The sequence below is a fragment of the Ascaphus truei genome, chromosome 14, assembly GCF_040206685.1.
Source record: "Ascaphus truei isolate aAscTru1 chromosome 14, aAscTru1.hap1, whole genome shotgun sequence".
NCBI lineage: Eukaryota > Metazoa > Chordata > Amphibia > Anura > Ascaphidae > Ascaphus > Ascaphus truei.
This window is the reverse complement of record NC_134496.1, coordinates 28,999,575-29,026,442: the sequence shown is the minus strand read 5'-3', so window position 1 is coordinate 29,026,442 and position 26,868 is coordinate 28,999,575. Positions and strand designations below refer to the sequence as shown.

Here is a 26,868-nt window from a genome sequence, read left to right as displayed (position 1 = left end):
GAATTTGAATTAGTTGAGTGTAAACTTATTTTGCTACTAACGACAGCCAAAGAGATGTGGCACCTGTGGTAACCGATGCAAACAGCTTTTTTTTGGTGCAGGGAAATCTAATTCTTATTTGCGCCCGCGTGCGCCTATTTAATGATCTGACATTTCTCCATCTGCACCATCAGTGTAAAAAAATATATATCTTCATTTGTTTTGGTGCACTGAAATGGCCAGTTCTGGGTGACCAGTCGTCCCGGTTTTGCCGGGACAGTCCCGTTTTTTCGGTCCTGTCCCGGTTTTTTCGGTCCTGTCCCGGAAATGTCCCGGATTTTCTCTTGGTTTTTTAAATGTGTCTGCACTCTGCGGCGGTGCGTGGGGGCGGCAGCGGCAGCGAAGAGGAGGATGTAAGTAAGTATTCTCAGCATACCAGGGCTGAACATGCCGGGCCCGCAGGGGATTGGTGGAGGATGCCGGGGGTGGGGCTTTAGATGAAGGTAGGATGATGCTGGGGGCGGGGCTTTGGCTCTCCAGGGCTTTCCCTCCCCTGGCACTCTGGCCCTCCCTCCGGCTCCCTGGCGCCCCCTCCCTCCCTCCGGTACCCGGCACTCCCTCCCTCCGGTACCTGGCTCTCCCTCCGGTACCCGGCTCACCCTCCCTCCGGTACCCGGCTCTCTCTCCCCTCTGCAGCTTGGCTTGCTCTCCCTCCACCCCCCAGAGCCCGCTCACAGCTTCTTGCGCCACTTCCTGTGAGCGCGTGCCCCAGTCTGCCGCCTCCGCCGAACCCGCAGCCGCCTGAGGTAGGCATATGGGTATAGAGAGGCGGAGATGGGAGATGCAGGGGGGGTAGAGAGATGGGAGAATGGGGGGAGAGAGATGGGAGAATGGGGGGAAAGAGATGGGAGGGGGGGAGAGAGATGGGAGAATGGGGGGAAAGAGATGGGAGGGGGGGAGAGATGGGAGATGCAGGGGGGGAGAGATGGGAGATGCGGGGGGAGGGTATATGAGGATGATGATGATTTTACCTGTGCTGCCCAATTTTTTTAAATATGTATGGGGGGGTCTTTTAAAAATGTATTGGGGCGGCGGGTTCTTTTTATTATGTAATACGGGGTGGGGTTTTTTGGTATGTATTTTGTGGGGGGAGTGAGTGGGGTAATTGACAGAAGGTGGGGGCGAGTGAGAGGGGGAGTGAGTGAGGAAAAGAGGGAGTAAGACACGGGAGATAAATACATGCGAGCCGGAAGGGGAGCAGAGTGAGTGAGACAGAGGGGAGAAAGAAATTCATGTGTAGAGGGTGGGAAATAGAGGGGGCTCGTGAGGTGTGAAATTAACCTAAGTCCGCGCTTATAGTGCTGACGTCATGCTGCGGTCGCTGGAAAAATCAAATTGAAGTGACTTCCAGCGATTGCGACCAAGCCGTCGCGCCGTCCTGTTGCTCCTACTATAATGGCACGCGATGGTGTCAATACATTTGTTTTGACGCGACGTTGCCAGCACTATTAGTGCGGCCTAATATGGGTCAGCCAGATAGGGGTTCCCCGAGATTTTGCTAAATACTTCAAGGGTTCCTCCAAACAAAAAAGTTTGCACCCCCCTGGTCTAGTCTATCTTCTTAATTCACCTCCTAGCAGAGCTAATAAGTACTGTAAGTACAGGAAATCAGGGGAGCAGTTGCACCTTAAAATAAAAACAAAATCTACATGGTGTAATAATGTTAACACAGTAAAGTGGTTTCTAAGAAAACTTAGAAAGCTAGATAAGGAGGCTATAGCACGTATAACCAGCCAGACAAAATGGTAAAACCATAGGAGGATCTGAGATCTCAAGTAGAGACAAAAACACAGGGATAAAACAAACACTTTATCCACAAATAAAAGAATTGGAGGCTTACAGGATCCAAAAGGATATACAGCATAGGGAGTATGTAATCTTCAGATCACTTCTCATCGCCTTTCACTGCTGCTGCTGCACGCCACCCAGACTGCGTCTCGAACAGCCGTCACGTCACTTCCGGAATTCCGGCCGGTTGGAGATGACGTCACGGGCTCAACGTTCTCTCTCTCTCAGTCTCAGGGTCACACTCAACGCGTTTCGACGCTCTAAAGTGACGTCTTCATCAGGAGTGCTTGTGACCTGCTCTAGGGGTCTTTATATACCCACTGGAACTAACTGTTAACCCCTCCTCCAAAAGGTTAACTATTTAAAACACCATAGCTTTTGGGCAGCTCTCATTTCTATCCCATATGTCTAGGTGAGGTTTTAAGTGCATGAATATTTATATAATTCATAAAATATTCTAATAAAAAGATTCTCTCTTTAAATACATAAGAGAGAAATCGTAGTAGGATTAAACATACAATTTTTATTATTATACACAAACTCAAAAAATCAATAAAATATTATATTATTAAAATTAATTATGACTAATTCCTATCTTTAAGGAACGACGATTGATGTATCATGAAAGATATGAAACAAAGAGTATTTAGGTGAAGAAACTGTAAGTAGCAACATATATTTATAATACACAACCCTATTTCCCCTACAGGCAGTCCTCGGTTATCCGACACAATGCGTTACTCAAAATGGCGTTGGAAAACGAAACGTCTTAAAGTGAAACATGTTTTCCCATAGGAACACTGTTTAAATGAAAGGTTCCGTTCCTGAAGGCATTTTTAACAGTAAAATACACCAAATATTTTACGCAGGCAATAAGATATGCAGCACACACATAAATGATATAGTGTATATACTTTATTATATTGTATATTAAAGTATATACACTATATCATTTATGTGTGTGCTGCATATCTTATTGCCTGCGTAAAATATTTGGTGTATTTTACTGTTAAAAATGCCTTCAGGAACGGAACCTTTCATTTAAACAGTGTTCCTATGGGAAAACATGTTTCACTTTAAGACGTTTCGTTTTCCAACGCCATTTTGAGTAACGCATTGTGTCGGATAACCGAGGACTGCCTGTAGGGGAAATAGGGTTGTGTATTATAAATATATGTTGCTACTTACAGTACTTATTAGCTCTGCTAGGAGGTGAATTAAGAAGATAGACTAGACCAGGGGGGTGCAAACTTTTTTGTTTGGAGGAACCCTTGAAGTATTTAGCAAAATCTCGGGGAACCCCTATCTGGCTGACCCATATTAGGCCGCACTAATACACCAAATATTTTACGCAGGCAATAAGATATGCAGCACACACATAAATGATATAGTGTATATACTTTATTTTATATATATATATATATATATATATATATATATATATATATATATATATATATATATATATATATATATATATTAAAGTATATACACTATATCATTTATGTGTGTGCTGCATATAAATAATATATTATATAGTTTAATATATATATATTATATACACAAACAACTTTGCAAAGCGTCGTAAGAGCGTTGGATAAGCCGTTTTGGCGTTGTAAAACATAGGTATGCATTGCATAGCGTTGGATAAGCCATTCGTTGTAAAACGAAGCGTTGTAAAACGAGGACTGCCTGTATTTAGTTTGCAAATTGTAATATTATATACACAAGCCACAAGGTCAGGTCAGGAATGGGGAATGTCACATTTTTAAAATGTCTTAATTTGAATTAATGACTTCATTTTTTATTTAATTTTAATGTCTTCATTATTTATGTAATTTTAATTAATGTATTAATTTTTTATTAGGTACAGTAGAGATTAGAAAGTACATTTCTGATTTCAGGCTGCAAAGTGGTTTGTTTTATTTATTTCTGATAGAGGATTTCACTATCCTCTATCGTCTATACCGGGGGGGCGCAAACTTTTTTTACCTGCACCCCCCTGCCGGCGGTCCCCTCACCCCCGCACCCCCTCCTCACCCCTACTTGCGTCGGCTCCGGCGTCATGACGTTATGGCAACATGACGTCACATGACCTTGCAGCGTCATTTGACGCGTGTAGGAAGCCGCCGGAGCCAAGGTAAGTAAAGGTTTACAGAGGCCTTAAGTGCATTCGGGAAGCGCGCGGGGCCTCTGTAAACCCCGCACCCCCCGCAGGCAGTCTCGCGCCACCCAATTTGCGCACAGCTGCTCTATACACACAAACACACTGCAGACCCCACCTCTATACACACAAACACACACTGCAGCCCCCAACTCTATACACACAAACACACACTGCAGCCCCCAACTCTATACACACAAACACACACTGCATGGCCCACCTCTATATACAGAAACACACACTGCAGCCAGGGTTGCCACCTTCTATTGAAGGCTAACCCGGAGATAACATATTTTTTAGATCTTTTTATTATATATTTATCTTGCCTTTGGCTGTATCCTCCCCTCCAAATTCCGTCAACATGGCTGCACGATGTCCCGTAATGCCCATTGCCATAACAACGAGACGCTCCGTGACGTCACGCAGCATCAAGTTGACATGACAACGGGATGCATTATGGTGACGAGGCATCACGTGATGCCACATGGTCATGGCACCATGTCACCGCCTGACGTTAGTGTTTCGTTGTCATGGCAACGGGGGGCGTGACGGAATGTACATTGTTTTATAAATAATTTTTTTAAGTGTCCCGGTTTTTCAATTTGAAAATCTGGTCACCCTACGTACAGGTGTTGATGGAATGTACTAAAAAAAATAATGTTTCTGTACGCTACAAAAAGCAGAATCTGAGCCAAAATCGCCACCAAGTGGAGCCCTAAAAGTCCGTTGATAGTTAGCACAGAATTAAGGTGCTATGTATCAAACAAAAATGGATCCGACACAGCGTGGATGTTTCATTATGTAGAGCAGGGGTGCGCAAACTGGGGTGGCGCGTGAATTTCGGTGGGGGGCGCAGCGCTTACAGAGGTCCCGCGCTCTTCCCCAAAACATTTACATTAAATGCCAGGGCATCGCGAGCAAGGCCTCTGTAAGTTCCCTTACCTGATCTCCGATGGCTTCTGACGACATGTCGCCATGGCAACACGGCGTCAAATGACATTGCGTTTCCAGGAAAGGGGGGGGGAGCAGGCAGGGGGCGCAGACGAAAAAGTTTGCTCACCCCTGATATAGAGTAACAGAATGTATTATTTTTACAGCGTTATTATTATCAAAATATGAAACTAATTATATTTGCTAAGACTAGGTATACATTTAAAAAAATACACTTCATTCTGTTTTTAAATTCAATTGTATGAATCAGGTATTCGCATGAGGCGATGCTTCAAGCTTAATGTCAGACAACGAACTATGTCATATATGGAAGAAGTCACATAGTGACCTTCAGGCGTACGACGCACATTTTTTTTTTTGAAGGTTTGTACTACTGTACTTTGTACCACTGAGATCAAAAATGTTCTTGGTACATAGGCCCCAATGAGGGGAAACAAAAAGTACCAGATAAGATTAGAATGAATTAGGCCCTGCAGAAAACAAATACGTGAAACAAATGGATTTAACACTTGGAGTGCTGGAGGGACGGGAGCCCCAGAGCATCACAGCCTTTCCGAATGCGAACTCGTGATCGCTCCATCACTCCTCCTTCCGTTCCATATAGAAGGCGTTCTGCGCTCCGAACGCGATCTCCCTAAGAAAAATGAGCGTAAAATTTATGACTTCGCTACTACGTCATGGAGCTCCTGGAGGGGCTAGCGGGGGTAAAAGTTGCTAAAGAAGCTAATGACGTTGATAAGTCATTTAAAAGTGACTTGGGCTGAACATTTAGTGGCAACTTAAGTCTTTGCCTTGAAGTACTGAACAGGGTTAATGTGAAAGAGAGTCAGATGGTATTTTAATTCTTTCCGCGTGTCCCGCACAAGCCGATTCTCTGCCTGTGTCCCTACAAACATGAGGAATGCCTGATCTTCAGAAATATTGTCGCCAAACGTAGCGATGGAAAAAGCAACGACGTTCCTCAGTCATTTAGTATTCTTTCTTCCATTTATTATGTCCAAACTTTTTTTTTCCTTTTTTTTTTTCCCACCCCACATGCCCCCCCTCCCTCCCTTCTCCATGCATTTGGCGTTCAAAGTATTACGGAGCTTCAACTGGGAGCGCGGCCAGCACGCGTGGAATTCGGATCACCATGGCAACTGTATTTCGGGATAGCAACAAACAGTGGCCCAGATGAATGCTTCAAATTCATGAGCAGGTCTCTGAGGGCCTGGAAAAGGCAGGAGGAATTTGAAAATAGGAATGATCGGGTGGGGAGGAGGGAGAAGAGCGAGAAAGAAGCACAGCAAGATATTGAAAGGAGATGAACAGCATAATCTGGCCAGAATATTGTGACCACTAGTTTCTGGTGCTAGTCTTGGCTGAAATTAGCATGTTGTTTTTTATTTTATTTTTTACATAAAATGCGTTTTTTAGCATCAATGTATCAAGATACTCAGAAACGATACTGTGTGCGTCAGTTGTGGTGTCTTATTAAGGGGATTTACCATATTCTGCGTCATTGTTTCTCATGTCAAAACGTCAGTGGTTTCCGTGAGTCCGAGTTGGCAAAAAGCTACCGAGCGAACGATGCGTGAAATGCAAGCGATGTCAATAACACGCTTTTTAGATTGGAGGAAGACATTGCAGAAGTTGCCATGTGTCAAAGCAAACATCTTTCGCCTTGATATCACATTTTCCCAAACAAGCTATAACAAAAGCAACGTATTTCTAGAAGGTTCAACCGGACAGTATCCCATAACCAGAGATGTCCAAAATGCTTGAAAAACCCACTAAAATGTAGATCAAACTTCTGGCACCAAAAAGTGCTATTTCACTTTTTTAAAGAGCGAAAAAACTGCCCTCTCCCCGACTTGTTTACATTTTTGTTGTTAAAAGTTGGAAAGTGAAAGTCGAAATTTATCGGGCATGTAATGGCCATTTACTTTTTCTTTAGCTAGCATGCTCCATAGTTACATAGTAGATGAGGTTGAAAACAGACACGTCCATCAAGTTCAAACTATGCTAAATTTAGACGACAGATACTTTATCCTATCTTTGTACTTCCATTATATTGATCCAGAGGAAGGCAAACAAAAAGCCCCAGTGAAATATCAGCTAATGATATCTCATAAGGGGAAAAATAAATTCCTTTCTGACGCAAAAAATTGGCAAAAAATTGGCAATCAGATTACTCCCTGGATCAGCACCCTTCCCACGTTTACTAATTTGGTATCTCCCTGTATACCTTTCCTTTCTAAAAAGATGTCCAAAATTTTTTGAACATATCTATCGCATCTGCCATCACAGTCTCCATGTAATAAGTAATACATTCCACATTTCAACTGCCCTTACTGTAAAAAACCCTTTCCTTTTGTTGGTGAAATCTCCTTTCCTCCAACCTTATGGGATGACCCTGTGTCATTTGGACTGCCCTTAGGATGAATAGTTATTTTTAAAGCTCCTTGTATTGTCTCTGAATATATTTGTATATAGTTATCAAATCCCCTTGTAGGCACCTGTTTTCTAAAGTAAACAAATCAATTTCGCTAGCCTCTCCTCATAAATCAGATGATCCATCCCCTTTATTAATTTGGTGGCTCTTCTCTGCACTCTTTCTAGTTCCATAATGTATTTTTAAAGGAGTGGTGCCCAAAGTTGTACTCCATATTCAAGGTGTGCTCTTACTAATGCTTTATAAAGGGGCATAATTATGTCTACTTCCCTTCCATCCGTTGCATATTTAATGTAATGTAACAGTGTTTCCCCCCCCCCCCCACCCTATGGGAGATTCCCCTGTTACCAGGTGTATGGTGCATGCTACCTGTTGGCTCACAAGAGGCTGAGATGTCCGCCGATGTTTGTGGGGACTGCAGAACAGGCTTCTTGGGTACATACCTGACAATTACTCCATGGTACTCAGCGCTTCCATCTGCTGTAGGCTCCAGATGTGTGAAGGTATCTCCCACAGTTGAACAGGCTCCTCTCCCCCCGGAAAGGTTACACACCAGGCAGGAGGTGTATATATAACAGGAGAACGGGTTTATTCTTCTGCTCAGCACAGTCTCTAAGCAATTCTGCTCAATGCAGTCATAGCTCTGGTCTCTGAAACTTCAGATGGTCCTGGACCTTCACTACAGGTCAAGGGCCCCCGCAGCAGTCCTAGCTCTTCCCTGATCCTCTAGCAGGACCAGGGGTATAGGTAATCACTCAACCCCCCCACCCCCCGAAGGGAAGAGAACCTGGGCCTGCCAGTGCTCAGCAGCCCGGTGTGATACCTTGCCTCTATCACAGTAGAGCCCAACTAACAATTTTGAGATGCAACCGCCTTGAGTACAGTAGGGGGGAGGGTACCAGGTCTGAACCCAGGATTGGGTAGAACACAGTCATGATCCCACCTCCTCCCCTGTCACTCAAGGGTACTGCCTGAGTGGGGAAAACCCATGATTGATCCTAACACTGCCTGCTGTTACCAAGACTGATATGTCAGGACAGGGCAGAATAGTAGCCAGACATGGCATGGCTACAGTAAGAGAAGATCTTGTTTGCCTTTGCAGCTACTGCATGACTTTGGGCACTATTGCTAACAGTAAGCCTGCTGTCTACAAGCACTCCTAAATCCTTCTCCATCAAGGATGCTCCTAATTTATCCCCATTTAATTTGTAAATCGCCCGTTTATTCTTGTTGTTCTTGCTATGTTATTTCCCAAATGCATAACCTTACATTTATCTGTATTAAACCTCATCTGCCATTTACCTGCCCAAGTTTTGAAGTCCTTCTGGAGAGAAATTAGATCCAGCTATTATTTTACTGATTTTACCTTAGACAATTTTGCTCTCTTTGCCAACCTCAAGGTCATAAATAAACAAGTTAAAAAGCAGGGATCCCGGTACTGATCCTTGAGGTACTCCACTCAGAATTGTTACCCAACCTGAAAAAGTTCCATTTATTAAATTTCTGTTCTCTATCCACGTGTTAAATTACTGATGACCTAGGGGTATATTGGAGATGGTGTAGGGCAGGGGTACGCAAAATGGGGGGGGGGGCGCAAGATTTTTTTGGGGGCGCAGCAGTTAGAGGCGAAGCCTCTGTAACACTTTCACCTCAATTGAGCCGGCTTCGGGCCATGTGTCGCCATGGTAACGTGGCGTCAAATGACGCCGCAGGGTCACATGACCCCGTGGTGTCATTTGACGCCGCATTAAAGGTAAGGACGGGCGCGACATGGGGAGAGCAGGCAGGGGGTCGTAGCGCAGGAAGTTTGCACACCCCTGGTGTAGGGGACTGCCTCTAAAAATGTATTCTGCACCATTTGAGGGATTTTACAAGCTTTATGTTGTGTTCTGGTTTTCATGGTATTTGTGATTTCCAAGGACTTGTTCAAACTGGGGGCTTTTGGGAGCTTTAAAAAATGTGAAATTATATTTAGGTTTTGCATCGGGTTGGGGGGGGGGGGGTCTATAGCAACAAAAAAGGGCTTTTATTCTAGTTAAAGGTGCAACCCTGCCCAAAGTTAACCTTGTGTGAAAGCCGACAATTACAATTATACACAAAATCTATTCCAAACAAAAATCGGATTATCTACTGGCTACTAAACCGTTGTAGTCTTTAGGATAGTCGCTGTGTCAGACTGCGGCTTCTAATTCTGCGTCAGACCCAGTGTGGTCTCCTTTAGCGAAAACCACAAAAATTGAATTTGAAATAAAAAACCCACTTAAATGTGGTCTTCATGATGTTGATTTAATGGAAGTTGAAAACAAATATGCAGTAAGGCAGTAAATTAAAAAAAATCACTTCCTGACCCCGGCTTATGAATGATCAACCGTGGATAATTCAGCCATAACACTGTTGTAATGGTAATCTGAGGGCGTAAATGGTCTTCATGCCCTAATGCAGGGTAATGTATTTTTCCTTGAGATTCCTATAACTATCCAATTTCAACTTAAATTCCCTTACTGAATCTGCCGTCCCCACTTCCTCTGTAAGGAAATACCAAATTGTGATCAGCCTTTGGATAAAAAAAAGGTCATTTCGCCCCATCCAATATTCCTCAGTCTCTTTTTCACCTCTGATTCTCTTGCGTCCTTCTGGATTTTATTATTATTTTTATTTCCTGTACCTTATTGCCACCCCCCTTCCCCCACCCCCTGTTGTGACTTTAATTTTAACCCCTTCACCCCTCCTCTTCAGGAGAGACTTGCAAGGTGTTAATACACGAGAATTTCTCACCCTGCCATCAAAATGTTAAGATCAAAGATGTGTACAAGGCCAGAATCACTTCCCTCTTTGAAACATTCCACAAATATCTGAAATTCCAGCCCTGTTCTCTTATCTTTAATAAACACAAGGTTGTTTTCCTTACACAATGATGTTCTTGAGAAGTTTTTGATACTTTAAGTACTGAACATAACTGAGAACTTAGTATTTCAACAGCCACTTGTATGCCAGTTGTACCTTCTATTCCACTATCATACATGGTACTTAGTTTGAGAATACGAGAAACGCAATGATATAGATGTAACGGTGTTCCCCCCCACTCGGTGGGAGATTTGGCCACTACTGGATGTGTGGTGCATGATACCTGTTGGTGACAGGAGGGCTGAGCTGTCCGCCGATGGTTGTAGGGACACAGGATAAGGTTTCTGGGACACATTACCCACGTGGTTCTCTAGCAGTGCAGCGCCTCCATCTGCCGTAGTGGCGAGATTAATGGAGGCAATCTCCTATGGTAGAAACGGTTACCTCTCGCCCCAGTAAGATCACACACCAGGCCGGAGGTATATTGAACAGGAATGGTTTATTCTCTCTCTGTACCAGCACAGTAGCACTGCAGTTGCCTGCCCAATGCAGGGTCTGGATCGGCTACCCAGCTGAAGGATGGTCCCTGGACAACCACTACAGGTCAAGGCCCCCTGCAGCTGTCCTAGCTCTTCCCTGACCCTCTATCAGGGGCAGAGGTAAGGTTCATACTCACTCTCCCCCGAGGGGAAGAGGACCAGAGAAGGCGCCAATCCTAGCACCCTGCTGTGTGACCTGCCTCTCTCAGTGGAGTACTCAAGTACTCAATTTGGGTGGCAATCACCCTTAAGTACAGCCAGGAGGAGGGCACTAGGTCTGATCCATGATTGGATTTACTCAGACCTAGCTGACACCGCCTCCCCTGTCACTCAAGGGCAATGCAGGGAGTAGGAAAAACCCAATGTTTTCAACTGGCAGCCTGCTCTTACCAGGGCTTACTGTCAGTGAGGGCAGACTGGAAGCCATAGATGGCATGGCTACATAGATATAGATAGATGCAGCCGAGTCCCCCTCCCTCCGGTGTGGGGGAGCTGTCATTTAGTTGGCCGGAGCTCCACGCGATCGGAGGTGGGGAGCTGCCATTTTGGTAATCGCGCATGCGCAGTGCGGTGAGGAGCGCATGTGCAGTGTGAGGAGTGCGGCTGCCATCTTAGAATGGCTCCACAGATGCAGGACTAAAAGTCCCAGAATCCCTAGAGGGAGGGACTGCAGCACATGGGACTGTACCAGCCAATGGGATGCGAGCACTGCGAGGAACAGGATATTCTCCGCACGCGGAAAGCCTGCGAATCAGTCCGGATGGAGGAGGCAAAGAAGAAGTTAGTGTCCAGGGAGCAGTGCTTCCTGGCCTAGGCCTAGATCTTGCCCCTAGGCCCAAGTTAGGCCCTGAGCCATAGTAGAGGAGTGTTGGAGGGAAGGCCCCAGATAGGGACTCTTCCCCTTATTGTTATTCCTGCACCGGTGACCGGACGGCCACGCGGCGCCCTGTGCCCTGGGACCAGGTCACAGGATTCAGAGACATTGTGGGAGACCCTCCGGCTGGAGCTCACATGGCAAGGAGGATATGGACCCCTTAAGAGAGAGGAGATTTGCGTTGGAGGCCCTGCTGCGTGGGACCCGCTCCAACTCACTATGCCAAGCAGCACCTGGGTGCTGGAGTACCCAGGCAGATACCCAACGTGCACCTACATCCACAGGGGGTAGCGGTGCCTCACACTTGGGTGGGAATTGCTGGGACAGGACACCATGGTTATTGGTGCCATAGCACCCTCAGTACTTTGGGGGAACCACCACGTTTTGGGTCATTGGGTGTATACTGTAGGTACAATTATTGCTGTTATTGTATGTGTATACAGTAAACCAGGCCTGCGCAACTCCAGTCTTCGAGGGCCGTAAACAGGCCAGGTTTTCAGGATATCCCTACTTCAGCCCACCTCGCTCAATTAGTGGCTCAGTCATACTGATCGACACCGCTGTTAAACTATAGCTTGTGTCCCATATTCACTAAAGGGTGCTATTCTCTAGCACGCCATAACTCCCATTCATATGGAGCTGGACAAAGGACCATGTGGGTCCGAAACGTCACCCATTTTTTTGCTACTGATGCTATTTGAACTTTTACTGATACCTTGAGGAGTGCTGTGGATTTTTTTTTCTCTGTATATGTGACTTTGGGCTGGAGAGGTGATCCCGGACCTGTATGCATGCACATGCAGCTAAGTACCTCTACATGTTAACTTTTAGGGAATATGGTCCGTTTACTTTTTCTTTGCGGCAACAGAATCCTAGATAATGATTACGATGACCTTGTTAATTAAGTGTGTGCGTAATGTTGCATGTAATAATGCTGTATGTTTGGAAATGCATAGGCAAAGCACAAAGATATTAAGATTGATATTTTAAGCTGTGAGCAATTTCCCAGCAGGGACCAGGTTAACTGGCTTTATAGTGTAAAGACCAAACTGGGGGTATATTGCCAAAACAAACAGCTGCTTCTGGGTTTAAATGCCTACAATATTTCTTCTGTGTACACAGCACATGAATGCAGATTGTAGGGAAGCCAGTGAGAGTATTTCCCCCGTTGCAATACACGTGGTGATTGACGTGGGGTACTCAAGTTACACGTGTGATCGGGGTACAGAGTGTTCACTGGCATGTTGTTCTGGAATAACTGTCTGATAGAACTTCTTTTTTTTTTTTAGGAGAACATGCATGTAGAGTCATGCGGAATACCCACCTCACAGCCCATTCACTTGAATACACCATAACTGGCCATATTTACTAAACAGTGTCGTGGCTCGCAAGCTAACAATGCTTTGGCCAAAGGGTTAAACTAAATGACCATTTTTGAAGAGAATATATAAGTATTTTACTGTGTATTTTTGTCATAGTGGATGTAGCATTGGGCTTCTCTGTCATTTGTTTGTGTGTTTTGTTTACTTCTTAAGACCACCTCCCATGCTAGAAGACACATTCCAGCCTCTTCACTTGAATGGACCAAGAAGACACCGCACAGCCCAGTCACTTCAACAGACCATAAATGGCCATATTTACTAATACGTTGCTGGGAGATGTCTTCTGAAGTAGCATTGCTTGGTAAATCTGGCCCATAGTCAGTGCATTGATAATGGTGCCTTCTCTATCTTGTAACAACCATTCGGGTGAATGGAACGCAATGCATTGTTAACTATGCGTTGCCCTACTTCTCATGACATCATACTTATTTTATTGTATAGATACTTGGCAAAAACATGGGACGCGTGTAAGGATACCAAATTATCATTCTACAGTATCAGTTTCTAGTGTAGATGTCCGTGTTTCCATCCAATGCTTTTACATATTGTTTGCATTAGCTTTTCTACTTTCAAACATGTTGTGGAATTCTCCTGTAGTTTCTTGGTGAGATATTTGGGATCTATGTATCCGTGTCACGAAAGTTTTTACTTAATGCTGTGCATCTATCATCTTCTTGCGACTGTAAGAAGCTATTCACGGAATTCCACAGTATATAAAATACATTACTAAGAGTAGGATCCACATAGCTGTGTTAATTCAGAGCTCATAATGTCACATTAGCAAAATCAGTAACGGATGTTATTTTCCCTGAGGTTAACGCATATCCACAATTTACAAAGCTAATTATATGCAAAAACAATCGCCGTTGTTTATCTCTTTTTAGCATAAACCATGTTAATTTAGCACAACCTTGCGTCAACTTCCAATAACAGGGCGTTAAGCATGTCTTCTCTAAGGGTGTCGTTACTCCCACCCAGATCCTAGAATATGAGTTTTGCTGGAGAGGAGAGAGCAAGATCAATATTTCTCCATCACAATCCATATTTCAGCATTTGGACGGGAGTAACGCCACCTTTATGTATGACCCAACTAACGTCTCGCTAAATTCATGTGTCAACTTTAACGGACCTCTGTGAATATGCATTGTTAGGGGGAGATACATATTTTACATATCATTATACCTAACACCCGTTATACTTAACGCAATGCCCTTTCTGGCTGAAAACAGGACTTAGCCAAAACATATTGAGCTTTGAAGTTGCATATTACGGCATAACATGATGTTAACATCATCTGAGATCAGACTCCAAAAGACTGTTCATGGTCCCAAGGTTCAGCAAAGTATCTGGCCGATCCTCCTTCTCTTAACGTGCATCCCAAAACTGAAACAATTTACCGGAGACTCTCACATCCATCACCAGTCTAAATTCTTCCAAAACTAAAGCTGCCTCGCATTTTAATCTGGTCTATAACTGTTACATACGCCTATAATATATATATATATATATATATATATATATATATATATATATATATATATATATATATATAATTATTTATAACTGTGCATGCAATGTCATGTATATAATGTTTACCCTGTTCACGTATGTATTGTAACCATGTATTATTTGTCATCTTAACTCTATGCCCAGGACATACTTTAAAACGAGGGGTAACTCTCAATGTATTACTTCCTGTTAAACATTTTATAAATAAAATTAATTAACATAGGTTAATGTCATGTTAACTCTGTGGGCCTGAAACTTACTGACTAGAAAAGGTAAAAATAAAGAAAAAAAATAGAGGGCTGTGGATTTAAATAAAAAAAACTAAAAATCTATCGGCACTTTAAAATCAGTTGTTCTGTCACAAACTCTACGGTTTGTGCTTTGTATATTCACACTGAAACACATAGTGAGTCCCCCAGAGCTACATTCCAGTATCTTTCGCATTCAGGTGGCTTTTGGAATGTATAGTGGACAAAGGGGATATTTTGTTCCTCTTATCAGGACATGCCTACCCCCTGCTGATCCCTAACAAGAGAGGCTATTTGCAGCTCAACTGCCTTCACCTCCTCACCTCAACTCCTGGTCATCAACACTAGACCCCACTCATGGTCACTGACCTTCTCCTTCCATAACCCAAAGGGGACCAAACTGAACTAACGACAGTGAATGTCTGCTAGATTATTGATGCAACATTGACCCTCATCCCCACAAATATGAGTCATAGGATAACAAAATATTGTCATGCTCTCTACAAAATACTCCTATTTAAAACCGGCCCCAGGGGGGGTTCATGTATCCTGTGAAATTGGTCTGGGAGCTCAGGTGTCCCCAGAACTCTAGACTTGTCTTTTTCTGTTCTCCCACATTTGCCTTGTTCAATTATGTTGGAGCAATATGGGACTGACAGTTTAACCCATTAAACATGTCACTGTCAATAGGTGACATTGGTCCTACGTGGAACTGACCTTTAACTCATGAAATGTGCCACAGTATCATGTTTGGGACTAAAATGACCCATTAACCATGTCACTAGGTCACTTTGGTCCTACATGGAAAGAGACCCTTTTATACATTAAAAATAGAAGTACCATTATGTCACTTTTGTCCTGCGTGTTACTGACCCGTTATCCCATTAAACATGTCACTTCCATTATGTCACCTTGGTCCTATGTGGGACTGTCTCCCCTGCCTGCACAGGGGAGATAGCATAACATAATCATCATGGCTACCTCTGATTCTGTACAATCATCTTGTTCTTCTCTCTCTCCCATCTCGGTTTGTTTGTAAAAAATATCACTTAGGCGTGCCGATGACGTGAACCGGAGCAGTCGGGTAGAGGGAGAGCTCCGGAGACCCGCCTAGATAACTGACTAAAAATAGCACTTTTCGTTCGGCGAAAAACTCCCCAAATTGATCGGATAGATCCCTGAACATCCAGGCATGTCACACAAGGGGAAAAACCAGACGGCCCAGGGCGTTACCAAGTACTTTACTCCCGCAAAGCAGAGCGCTGAAGCGGGAGGCAAAAAACAAGATGGCGGATCCCTGCCCGGCGCACGAGGCCCCAAGCAGGGACTGCCCAGGCGAAAACCTTCCCCCGGACGGGGGATTTACAAAAGCGTTCCTGGAGGAGCTACACGCCAAGCTGCACAGATCCCTCCAAGCTGACCTCAAGGATGCGGTGTCCGAGATTATACAGGACATACAAGGCCTCCAAGAGCGTACTACAACGCTGGAAAACAGACTGGAAGAGGCCCTAAAAAACCAGGCGGACGCAGATGAAGAAATCATCCGCATGGGCCAAGAAATCCACGCACTACGCGACGGGCTGAGAACCTGAGGATCCGCGGCATCCCGGAAGCGGTCCTACCCGGCCAATTAAAAGAATACCTCACGGATTTGTTTGTTTCAATTGCTGGAGACATGGACCAACGAAACCTGGAGATCGACAGGGCTCATAGAGCGCTGGGACCGCGGTCTGAAGACACGCCGTGATGTGATTCTCAGGCTCCACAGCTACTCTACAAAGGAAAAACTCATTGGAGCCTGCAGAGAGCGGGACACAATCCTATTCCGCGGAGAGCCACTCCAGGTCTATAATGACTTATCAAAAATGACCGTCAACCGAAGGAAGGAAATGCGCCCCCTCACCCTGCTCCTGAGGGAGAAGGGCATCAAATACAAATGGGGATTCCCCTTCAGGCTCATAATAAATAATAAGGGGAAATTCCTTTCTCTCCGCTATCCCGAGGACATGGAGCAAATGGCGAAAGCCCTGGGCCTAAATCTACTGCTACCCAGAGTCTCTGAACCATCCAGAAACCAGCCCAGGGATATGGAAGACCCGCCAGTACGAGCTTCGGAGAGGCTGGCAGAGCAGAGACAAACGAAAGACAAGTGAATCAATTCCCGCGCTACTCAGGTGGTGCTGTATCCTGCAGCAACGGACAATGCCTTATCCCAGCGCAGCGGAGCCACGGAGGGATCCACTCTCTGAGGAGGCACCCGAGAACCGCTTGCTGCAGCCGACGGTGAGGCTCCCTTCTTGGATGTCCCACCCCTGCCTGATGACACCACGCGATCCTACACGGGACTAAAACGGGCAACTCCTGCGCGGCCTAACCTCGAGGAAGGCCCAATCACCGAACCTGAAGCAGTCTGTGCTGCGCCACCACACTTCCCCCCGGCCGGGAGGAAAGTGATGTCACAACCCTCGGGAGGCAGCGGGACAGAGCCTGCGGACCCCAGGACCTGCCACCTAGAAAGACAGCCCACCAGGACACTCGAATTCCTGGTCGCGGCAACCCACGAACACTCGCAGATCCTGCCGAGCCGCCAGGGTCTGTAATAGAGAGTTAAGCACAAGTTCAATTAGTTAGATAGGAATACACTGTTCCTCGTTAGAAAAAAATATACTTGGTTTTGTAGAATTTAGACAGTTGCCCTAGAGGAATACAGACAAAGAATACCCCCTCTTCTGGTCCCCTCCCACCTCCCCCCCCCCACAACCCCCGCTAGATAGGATTACAATGTTTCTCGTTATAAAAATTTACTTGGTTTTGTAGAATTACTTGAGATAAATTCAATTAGATAGATAGGATTACACTGTTCCTTGTTATAAAAAATATACTTGGTTTTGTAGAATTTAGACTGTTGCCCTAGAGGAATACAGACAGAAAGGGAATACCCCCCTCCTGGACCCCCTCTTCTGGATCCAAAAGGTTTAGTGTAAGAGACCAAAGAGCCGTCCAAGTGAGCTATGTGATCCATGCGTAAACAACCAAGAACATTGAATGTAATGCCTGTAATGGATGTGCATAAACAATGTACCTCAAACTCCCCACCCCTCACACTTCCCCCTCCACCTCTTTCCCCCCCCCCTCTCCCTCCCCCCCCCCCCAGCCTTTCCTTACTCACCTGCATAGGACTTCCTCCTGACAACATGAGAGGTCCCCGGGAAGGACCTTAACTAGGAGTACAACACAACCAAAATGGGTCTCATATAGGTCAAGGGGAAGGCACAAGATGAAGGGAGAGGAGCCACCTACCACCTCACACTAACACCGGCCTTCGCTCCTTAGCACCACCCCACGGAGGCAAGACACTTCAGCTTGACTCCCTATGGTCACTCCCCCCCCCTTTTTCACCCACCCCCCCTCTCCCCCGCCATACCCCCCACCCCCTTCTACCTGCCCCCCCAACCTCCCTGGGTCCATTACCCCACCTTCCCCCCCAGACCCACACCTCTAGGCCCCCATAGAAGGGAGCGCCAGGAGTATACACAGAGACCCCCCCCCCCCAGATAACAGGCGAAACACGCCCAGGAGTCTGAATACCCTAAACATTCTCTCTCTGTCCCCTACCCTGTTAACCTTAACAACCACAAACACCACTGGGAAAACAACCCGGACGAAAACTAGGATATCCTAGGGTCTCCACCCTGCCCGAGACTGTCGGAGGTCGTCGCCGGCCCCACCCCCCCCCCCCCCCCCTTAAGGGTCTTAAACCCTACCTGCCGGCCTTTAGTTAAGACCGGACATTAACTTTTTCGACCTCAATCGGATCGACTTTCTTCCCTTCTCTACCCCCCGCTGTTTCTGTATCATAGATGTAATAGATACTTCAGCAAGGTGTAAAAGGGATATATGTAAAATAAATATATAAAGGGACTATGTACAAAAAAAGGGAATAAGAAAGTCACAAGAGGTATCATATATGGTTTGTATAAATGTAAAATAAGGCATGACATCAATTAGCAATAATCCATATCTAAAAGATACTGGCATCAGATAGTGTATCAAAAAGAGGTAACCTAAACCCATTGAACTGTTCATGGCATCGTTCTATTGATATAAAGGATCAAAAATACACATTACTTAGTTGATGATCTAAATAAATCAATCGTATTTCAGATCCCTCTCTGTATTTAACCCTTTAGGGACCAGTGTATCCAGTGTAAATATCCAGTGGGCCTCTCTGCGGTAGAGTGTGTTAACTCTATCTCCGCCTCTGTAATGTATTGGAACCTGTTCAATAACAATACATTTAAAGTTGTTGAGAGACCCATCCTGGCATACACTAAAATGTTTAGAGACAGGGTGGATCTGATCCTTTTTTAGGATTAGTCTCATGTGTTCAAGTATTCTTTGCTTAAACATACGTGTCGTGAGACCTACATATTTCTTTTGACACAACGTAGGAGGTTGTGTGTTTTTTGTATTTTGTTTGTCCTTTTTCATTTTTATGTAGTCCAATAAACGCATTTTAATTTTCCACATCTGGTGAACTGAGGGTGCTTTTTGGACGCTGCAGTCTGTTGCCAATCCATTTTTCTATCTGCATTGCTCTTTGATTGGATTGACGCACTGAGAGAAGGAGGGTACGCCATATGGGAGTCTGTGTGTGCTATTGCATCTTCCGCGGACTCAGCGGAGAGAAGGGAGCCTGCACCGGACGGACCGGAAGTGATCACATGCACTACCGGCACTCGGGAGCTCCACAGAGTTTGTGAGAGGAGACGCAGCTGAATTGGAGACGAATGACGCCGATGCTGCTTACTGGACTAAGGCATTGAAAACGGAGCGCTACAAGAGGGATTCACAGAGGTATTTACATTTTTTTTCTCTGGTTCATATGCATCCCAGGTAGCGGTGTCCATTGGAGCTCCTATATTGCCTCATGCTGTCCTTGATCACCTCTTCAAGCAACACTTATTGACACCCACGTTTTCATTCTCCCTCATAGTTTTCCTCATTTGTCCATATTACTATTAACCTTATTTTTTATATTTTTTGTGACTCTCTGATTTTGAGCTTTTAGTAGCCTTGTCACAGACTAACCAAGGAGCTCACAGACAACATTGTTAAATTAGAGCAGCAGCACAAAACTAACCCATCTCGGAGAATTTACAAACAGCTGACAACTGCTAGAAACGATCTGAAAGAGATCCAATTGGAGAATGTAGAAAAGGCTCTCAAATGGACAGGTCAGAGGTACTATGACAAAGGGAATAAGGCTGATAGACTTCTTGCTAGTAAGTTAAGAGGAGTACAAAAAAGGTCACAAATAACGGTGATCAAGAGTGGCTCTGGTGAGATACTATACAACGAGAAAAAAATAGCAGAAGAATTCACTAAATTCTACACTAAACTATATAATCTAAGGGCTCGCTCTGCTAACCCAAGTACTGCCGACCTAACGTCAATTATAAACCATCTAGGTGAATGCACACTCCCCTCTCTAACAGAAGAGGAGAACGCTAGGCTAAATGCAAAAATAACAATAGAAGAATTGACACTAGCTGTAAAAGCAGCAAAAATTTCCAAAAGGCCGGGCCCAGATGGCTTCACAAATGTCTACTATAAGAAATTCCTACCCGTACTGTCCACCCACTTACTGAACCTGTTCAACTCATTCCTGGAAGGAAGTCCTATCCCACCTTCAATGTCTACCGCTAATTTGGCCATAATTCACAAAGAAGGGAAGGACCCAAACCAGTGTGGGAGCTATAGACCAATCTCACTGTTGAACAATGACCTCAAATTGTACAGCAAGATATTGGCGAACAGAGATTCCATTCTACCGAGATTAATACATACGGACCAGGTCGGGTTTGTCTCAGGCCGTCAGGCCTCGGACAATACCCGTAAAATAATCAATATAGTCGACCATGTCCATCTGACAGGGTCAAAAGCAATGTTATTGAGATGAGACGCAGAGAAGGCATTTGACAGAATTGATTGGCTATTTTTAAATCAAACATTGATAAAATTTGGCTTCAGAGACTCGTTCCTAGCGGAAGTTCGAGCACTATACCAAAATCCGTCGGTCACGGTCAGACTCCCGGGTAGAGTTTCCGAGAGATTCCAAATTAGAAATAGAACTCGGCAGGGGTGCCCCCTGTCCCCCTTCTTTTTGCCCTCACGATCGAACCACTAGCAACCAAAATACGAGGCAACCCAAATATACAGGGCACCACCATTGGAAAAGTACAATACAAAATCTCCCTATTCGCTGATGATATCATTCTAACTTTCACTAAGCCCCAAATTTCCTTCCTAACCTTCAAAAGGAACTGGCGGACTTTGGAAAGATATCAGGGTATAAAATAAACAGCGACAAATCAGAGGCCCTAAATCTTAGTCTCCCAGACCCCGAAGTAAAACTCCTCAAAATAAACTTCAACTACAGGTGGTGTTCTTCACACATTAAATACCTGGGAGTTAATGTGTCAAGACACTACCGAGATCTATATCGGGACAACTACCTGAAACTATGGGAGCAGATCAAAAAAGATCTCGATCAGTGGGAAGGTTACCAGATCTCATGGATCGGGAGGATGATAACCGTTAAGATGAATATACTCCAAAGATTGTTGTACTATTTCCAAACACTCCCGATCCATGTCCCTGGCACTGATCTGAAAAATATCCAAAATAGATTGTTCCACTTCATTTGGCAGGGCAAGAGACCCAGAGTCGCAAGGTCGGTCCTGCTGACACCACGATCCTGGGGGTCCCAGACCTGCAGAAATACTATCTAGCCGCCCAACTGAAACAGGCAGTAATGTGGAATACAGACACAGCCCATTTCTTCTGGGTAAAAATAGAGACTCAGTATGCCAAAATGCCTTCCCTGCAAGCCTGTCTTTGGAGCCTGGATAAAGGAGACGGGCACACCCACAACCTTAAACTACAGACCTCATTACACACATGGGAAGTCTGGGCGAAATGTAAGACCAGATTTGCCCTGTCCTCACCCAGTTCCCAATTGACACCCATCCTCAATAACCCAAAGTTCCCCCCGGGTTGTAGGTCTAAGCTGTTCGACCAATTCAGATCAAGGGGAATTGGGGCGATTGCCGATTTTCTAAGCCTTGGGAAGCTCCTGAGCTATCAAGATCTGAGGGCCAAATACAAAATTAGAGAATTGGACACGTTCAAATACCTTCAAATCAGACATTTTATTCGGAAAATATGCCCACACCCAGAATTCCCCTCTCTCACAAAATTTTAATATCTCTGCAAAGCCAATGCCCACCAAAAAGGTCTTATATCAGAAATTTACCTGGAGCTAGGGAAACCAATGGCCCTCTCACAGCATGATTACATGCTCAAATGGGCGGCAGACCTAAACATAACTATAGAAAGAGAGACTTGGGAAGAAATCTGGCAGGCAGCCTCAGAAACTTCCCTATGCACTACAATAAAGGAGAACATTTATAAAATTCGGTATGGCTGGTATCTAACCCCAGCATGTTTAAACCAGATCTACCCTCTGGCATCAGACTTATGTTGGAGAGGCTGTGGTCATAGAGGGGACATGGTCCACATCTGGTGGTCATGTCCAGAAATTGTAAAGTACTGGGCCAAGGTCCAAAATTTGATAAAAGAGGTCACCGACCTAGAATTGCCTATTGACCCACTGACCTTCCTACTGGCCAGGCCAATGTCCAACATTGTCCGACCAACTAGGAAATTAATCTCCTTTATTCTTTCTGCGGCGAGATGTGAGATCGCGGCCTCCTGGAGGAAAACAACCACACCAGCAAAGAGAACGATAAAAAGGAGAATCAATGAGGTGATGCTCATGGAGCGACTAACTGCCACAGTGAGACACAACCTATTTGCATTCTATAAGGTATGGGAGCCTTGGATACTCCTTACGAGAGAAAGGCAACCTGGCCCAGCCTGATAGAAACCCTTCTACCTCTGAAAGGGAAGAGCTAACACTCAAACCACCACCGAGTTGAGTCCCCGACAGCAAGGGTGGAGTCCTTCTCTGCCCCCCCCCTTCCACCCCACCCTCCCCACTGCCTTCCTTCTCTGAAGGCATCCCCCCTACTTGACGGCTTAGGTCATCACTCTTTTTCCCCCAAAATGTTAAAATGTCTCTGTATTAGGCAATGTGATTTGTTGTACGTTTATTCCTGTAACAATGCCTAATAAAAACATTTGGGGAAAAAAAAAATATCACTTAAATTCAAACCTGTTTCACCCACTTCAAAGGGTCCGCTACCTTGGGAAAGTCACCATAGATTGTAAGCTCTTTAAGGCGGGGACTCATTGCACCTTCAAAATTTGATACACAGCGCTGTGTACACTGTCAGCACTACAGGCAGTCCTCGCTTTTCCGACACAATGCGTCCCGCAAACCCGCGTCGGAGACGGGACAGTCAGAAAGCGGGACCCATGTTAATCGGCGGCAGTTTCCGTCAGATAAGTGAAAACCGCGACGGATAATGAATTTTTAGACTGCATTTATGTGCCGTCGGAAACCGCATTCGACGGAAAGCGAAACGTCGTAAAGCGAGGACTACCTGTATATATTTGTTATATATATATATATATATATATATATATATATATATATATATATATATATATATATATATATATATATATATATATATAGTGTGTGTTTATGATGGAGAAAAGGAGAACTTCACTGGGTAGACATATTAAATGTGTCCCACTCATGTGTTTCTGTCTTTGAACCTGGAGTGCCATAGTTTAAATGGTTTTTTTTTTTTTTTTTACTTCCTACTCGCCTACTTCATAATATTTTTTCTTATAAAGTGCAGACAATGTACACATCATTTTGCAGACTCAATGAATTCCTGCCCTGAAGAGCTTGCAGTCTAATGGTTGGGGCCTGAGGCAGAAGGAGACACAAGGAGCCGACACAGGGTTTCAAAATCGTGGTCACCACCTTCTGCAAAAGTGGTCAGTGGGGTTTCAGTGTTGAATTACCGAGGAGTTAAGGGAAAATTGTGTTGTCAGGGAGGGATTCCATACAGAAGACAGATGGTGTATCACACACAGGAAATGAATGTGGACGTGACATCCTGTGTTGGGAGAATTTCACCAGAGAATGGCTGCCCTATTAAAGCAATCAAGTTTTTGTTTCCCTTTAACAATACATAAGGGGTTAATAAATCCTTTGCGTTTTTTCAACATTGAAAGGTAGACCTTCAGCATTTTTACAATGGACAATATATGTTTTTTCTCAAATACAGTATAGTGCTGACAATGTATGTAGCGCTTTACATAGAATCTTGTAGCCGCGAGTCCCTGCCCTAAACAGCTTGCAATCTAATTTTGGCAAAGGAAGATGGTGTTTTGCCGAGAGAGCACACACTGTGGTTCAATCTGGGTTTATCTGACTCAGAGGCAGTGACACTACCACTGAGCTATGAGACATTAAGGTATCTGGAGTACCCGCATTTTTTCATTTACCTACCTTGATAGTTAAACAATGAAAACAACGGCAAAAACAGAATGGTATTTAGAATATTTTTCTTGAAAATGTTATGCTTTTGATGCACTAATGTTAATCCTATAAATAAATATGAAGAAAGAATAATCACAGAATGGCCAGTTACATGTTTTGTTTAATCTTTTCTCCATGTAGTGGAGGTAATTCAAAGGACAGAGTATAACATTGGTAGGGTTGGAACCTGCTGAAAGTGGATACTTTGACGTGACAGGCTTAACATGTTTTGGCCAAAAGATTGAACTAAATGACCCGTATTTATGAGAACAAAATATTATTGTTATCGTTTATTTGTTAAGCGCCAACATATTCCATGTCGCAGTACAATGGGCAAACAGAGTTATGTATATTACATTTGTAACCCCACATACCCCTGAGGAAGTGACGTTTCACGAAACGCATGGGGTTCACAGGTGAAGGCATTCACCACTACTGATCCTGGGGGATCTGATGGAGGGTAACTACCAGTTCCGCATTGTGCATGCAGCCAGAGAGGACAACGAGGATAGTGTAGGAGGCACTGGCACATCAAATTTGTGGAGTTCGTGCAAGTGCCCCCCAGAGCGGACCGTGAAGAGAGCACAGGAGGCACCAGAACATCGGTACGTGTGGCGCCAGTGCTGTGAGAGGGCCCTGGAGAGACACTACAAGCATCCGTTTGAAGCCAGCCATACAGGATAGAGATTATCCCTAATGCTATTTGGAATCCTGCTTGTCGTAAGTAGAATTCCAATTTCTCTCATTGGGTGAGCATTATCCAAGTTACTTACTCCCTGTGATCAAGCCAGTTTTTTTTTTTTTTTTAAGTTTTCTATTTTAATAAATTCGTTTTCTAGCTTAACATTAGGTGTTGTCTAGTGTTTTGTTACTATGTTAGTACCTGTATTGTTATACCATATTTATCAGCAGTTATACACTATGATTATCTTATGTGTTTATTTCCTCATATTGTGAAACCGTCTCCGAGATACCCCCGAAGGTTCCCGGACAATCCAGACTAGACACTATTATATGGTCAGATCTCATTGTTTGATGTTTGGGCATTTTTTCCAGGCGCCGGATTGTATTATGCTATTCTGTCTGATCTGTATCGGTCAGTTTTTTTTTCCAGGCAGCCTGGATATATATATATTGGGAGGTTTGAGCTCATTAACATTGTGCATTTATATTTTTATATTTACTGTCTATCCTTTAATAGAGTAACATTTTATAAAGGCAAGAACACTGCGTTGAAGTAGGCGAACCCTGTCCATATCATTTGGTTATTTAATTGGAAAATGTAACTATCTTGTAAACTTTCCCTCGCCACCAGTTCATGTCTATGTAAGAGATCTCCCACATTTTCCTCCCATATCAAGAGTTTGCACGTTTGAAAAAGACAGGAGTTGAATTGACCCATTGCCCTTATAAAAAGAACACTGGTTTCAAGTCCTATGCTGAACCTACAGGTGCCAGTTATCTGATAGCTGGGAGAGAGCCCGGAGGGCTGCCTGTCAGATGGGATAAGATAAGATAAGGGACCCCGCTGTCCTCTGCTGGGGCTATCAGTTGGCCAACTCTTCCTCTTTCATGCTGATGAGTGAGGAAATAGGATCATACCTCGTGCCTGAGTGATGCTGAGGAAGGGGGGAGGTGACAGGATGCAGAATGAGCACCTAATGCATCCTGGATTCCAGGAAATTAGCCTGTCAGCCTAACGAGGTCTCCTCTTTGAGCACAGCTCATTAGACATTCAAGGTACAACTACGATTTAAAAAAAAAAAAAAACTCTGGCCGAAGTCATCTGAAGTCACTGAAATGTCTATACCGTATAATATTATTTAATCCTTCCCGTACCAGGATGGGGTTAATCCTAGGATGAAGTCTGGTGTAGTGGTTAAGGTGTGTGTTTGATCCCAACCCAAATGCCTTCCACCACAGTATCAACGTTGTTATTATTGTATTAAGATCTGATGAAGGTTCCATGCAGGGTAGAAATGTTGTCAGTCTGAATACAGCCTTCGTTATGTATGATGTTTGTCATCAGAACTTTCCTTTGAAGCCTTCAACACATCATTCAGCGGGAGCACATACACGCACATGGATCGCACGTCGAATTTTACAGACGTTGCTTTCAGCTGCTTTTAATATGAGAAGCCTATTAACCACGTTTCTTACACATGAAGCAAATTATTTGTCTGTAAGATTTATTCATCAAAACATATTACTGCCCCCCTGGCAGTGAGATGGGCTTTTAAGCAGCAATCCTGCTTTTCTTTCCTCTTTTTTTTTTTTTTAAATCGGTTTGAAGCAGGTGATCTCCGGAGCTGAACTGTGTTAATTTCAGCTCCGGGGACCCCTGCTTCCTGAGATACTTACCTCCGTAAGGGGTGCCGGTAGCAACTCCGGCTGGGCTGTGTGTGAGGAACATAATGGCGACATAAATGTCCCGCGTCACGTGGGCCAATAGGAAGCCGTGATGTCATCTTTGCGGCTTCCTATTGACCGCGTGTCCAGGACCTTTAAACCTCCGGAGCTGCTACCGGGTATGTCTCTCGAGGAGCAGGGGGTCCACGGAGCTGAAATTAATG

At 44.4% G+C, this 26,868-nt stretch overlaps 2 protein-coding genes across 2 annotated transcripts in view; one reads left to right on the top strand and one right to left on the bottom strand.

Moving 5' to 3' along the window:
- Positions 1-8,114, bottom strand: part of CEP63 (centrosomal protein 63) — a 59,309-nt gene extending 51,195 nt beyond the window's left edge. The window contains exon 1 of the mRNA XM_075570280.1: positions 7,820-8,114. The gene's annotated coding sequence lies outside the window, so the exon portion shown is untranslated. The remainder of the gene's footprint in view (positions 1-7,819) is intronic.
- The window catches only part of AMOTL2 (angiomotin like 2), an 84,207-nt gene that overhangs the window by 10,149 nt on the left and 47,190 nt on the right, over positions 1-26,868 (top strand). The gene's annotated exons all lie outside the window — the stretch shown is intronic.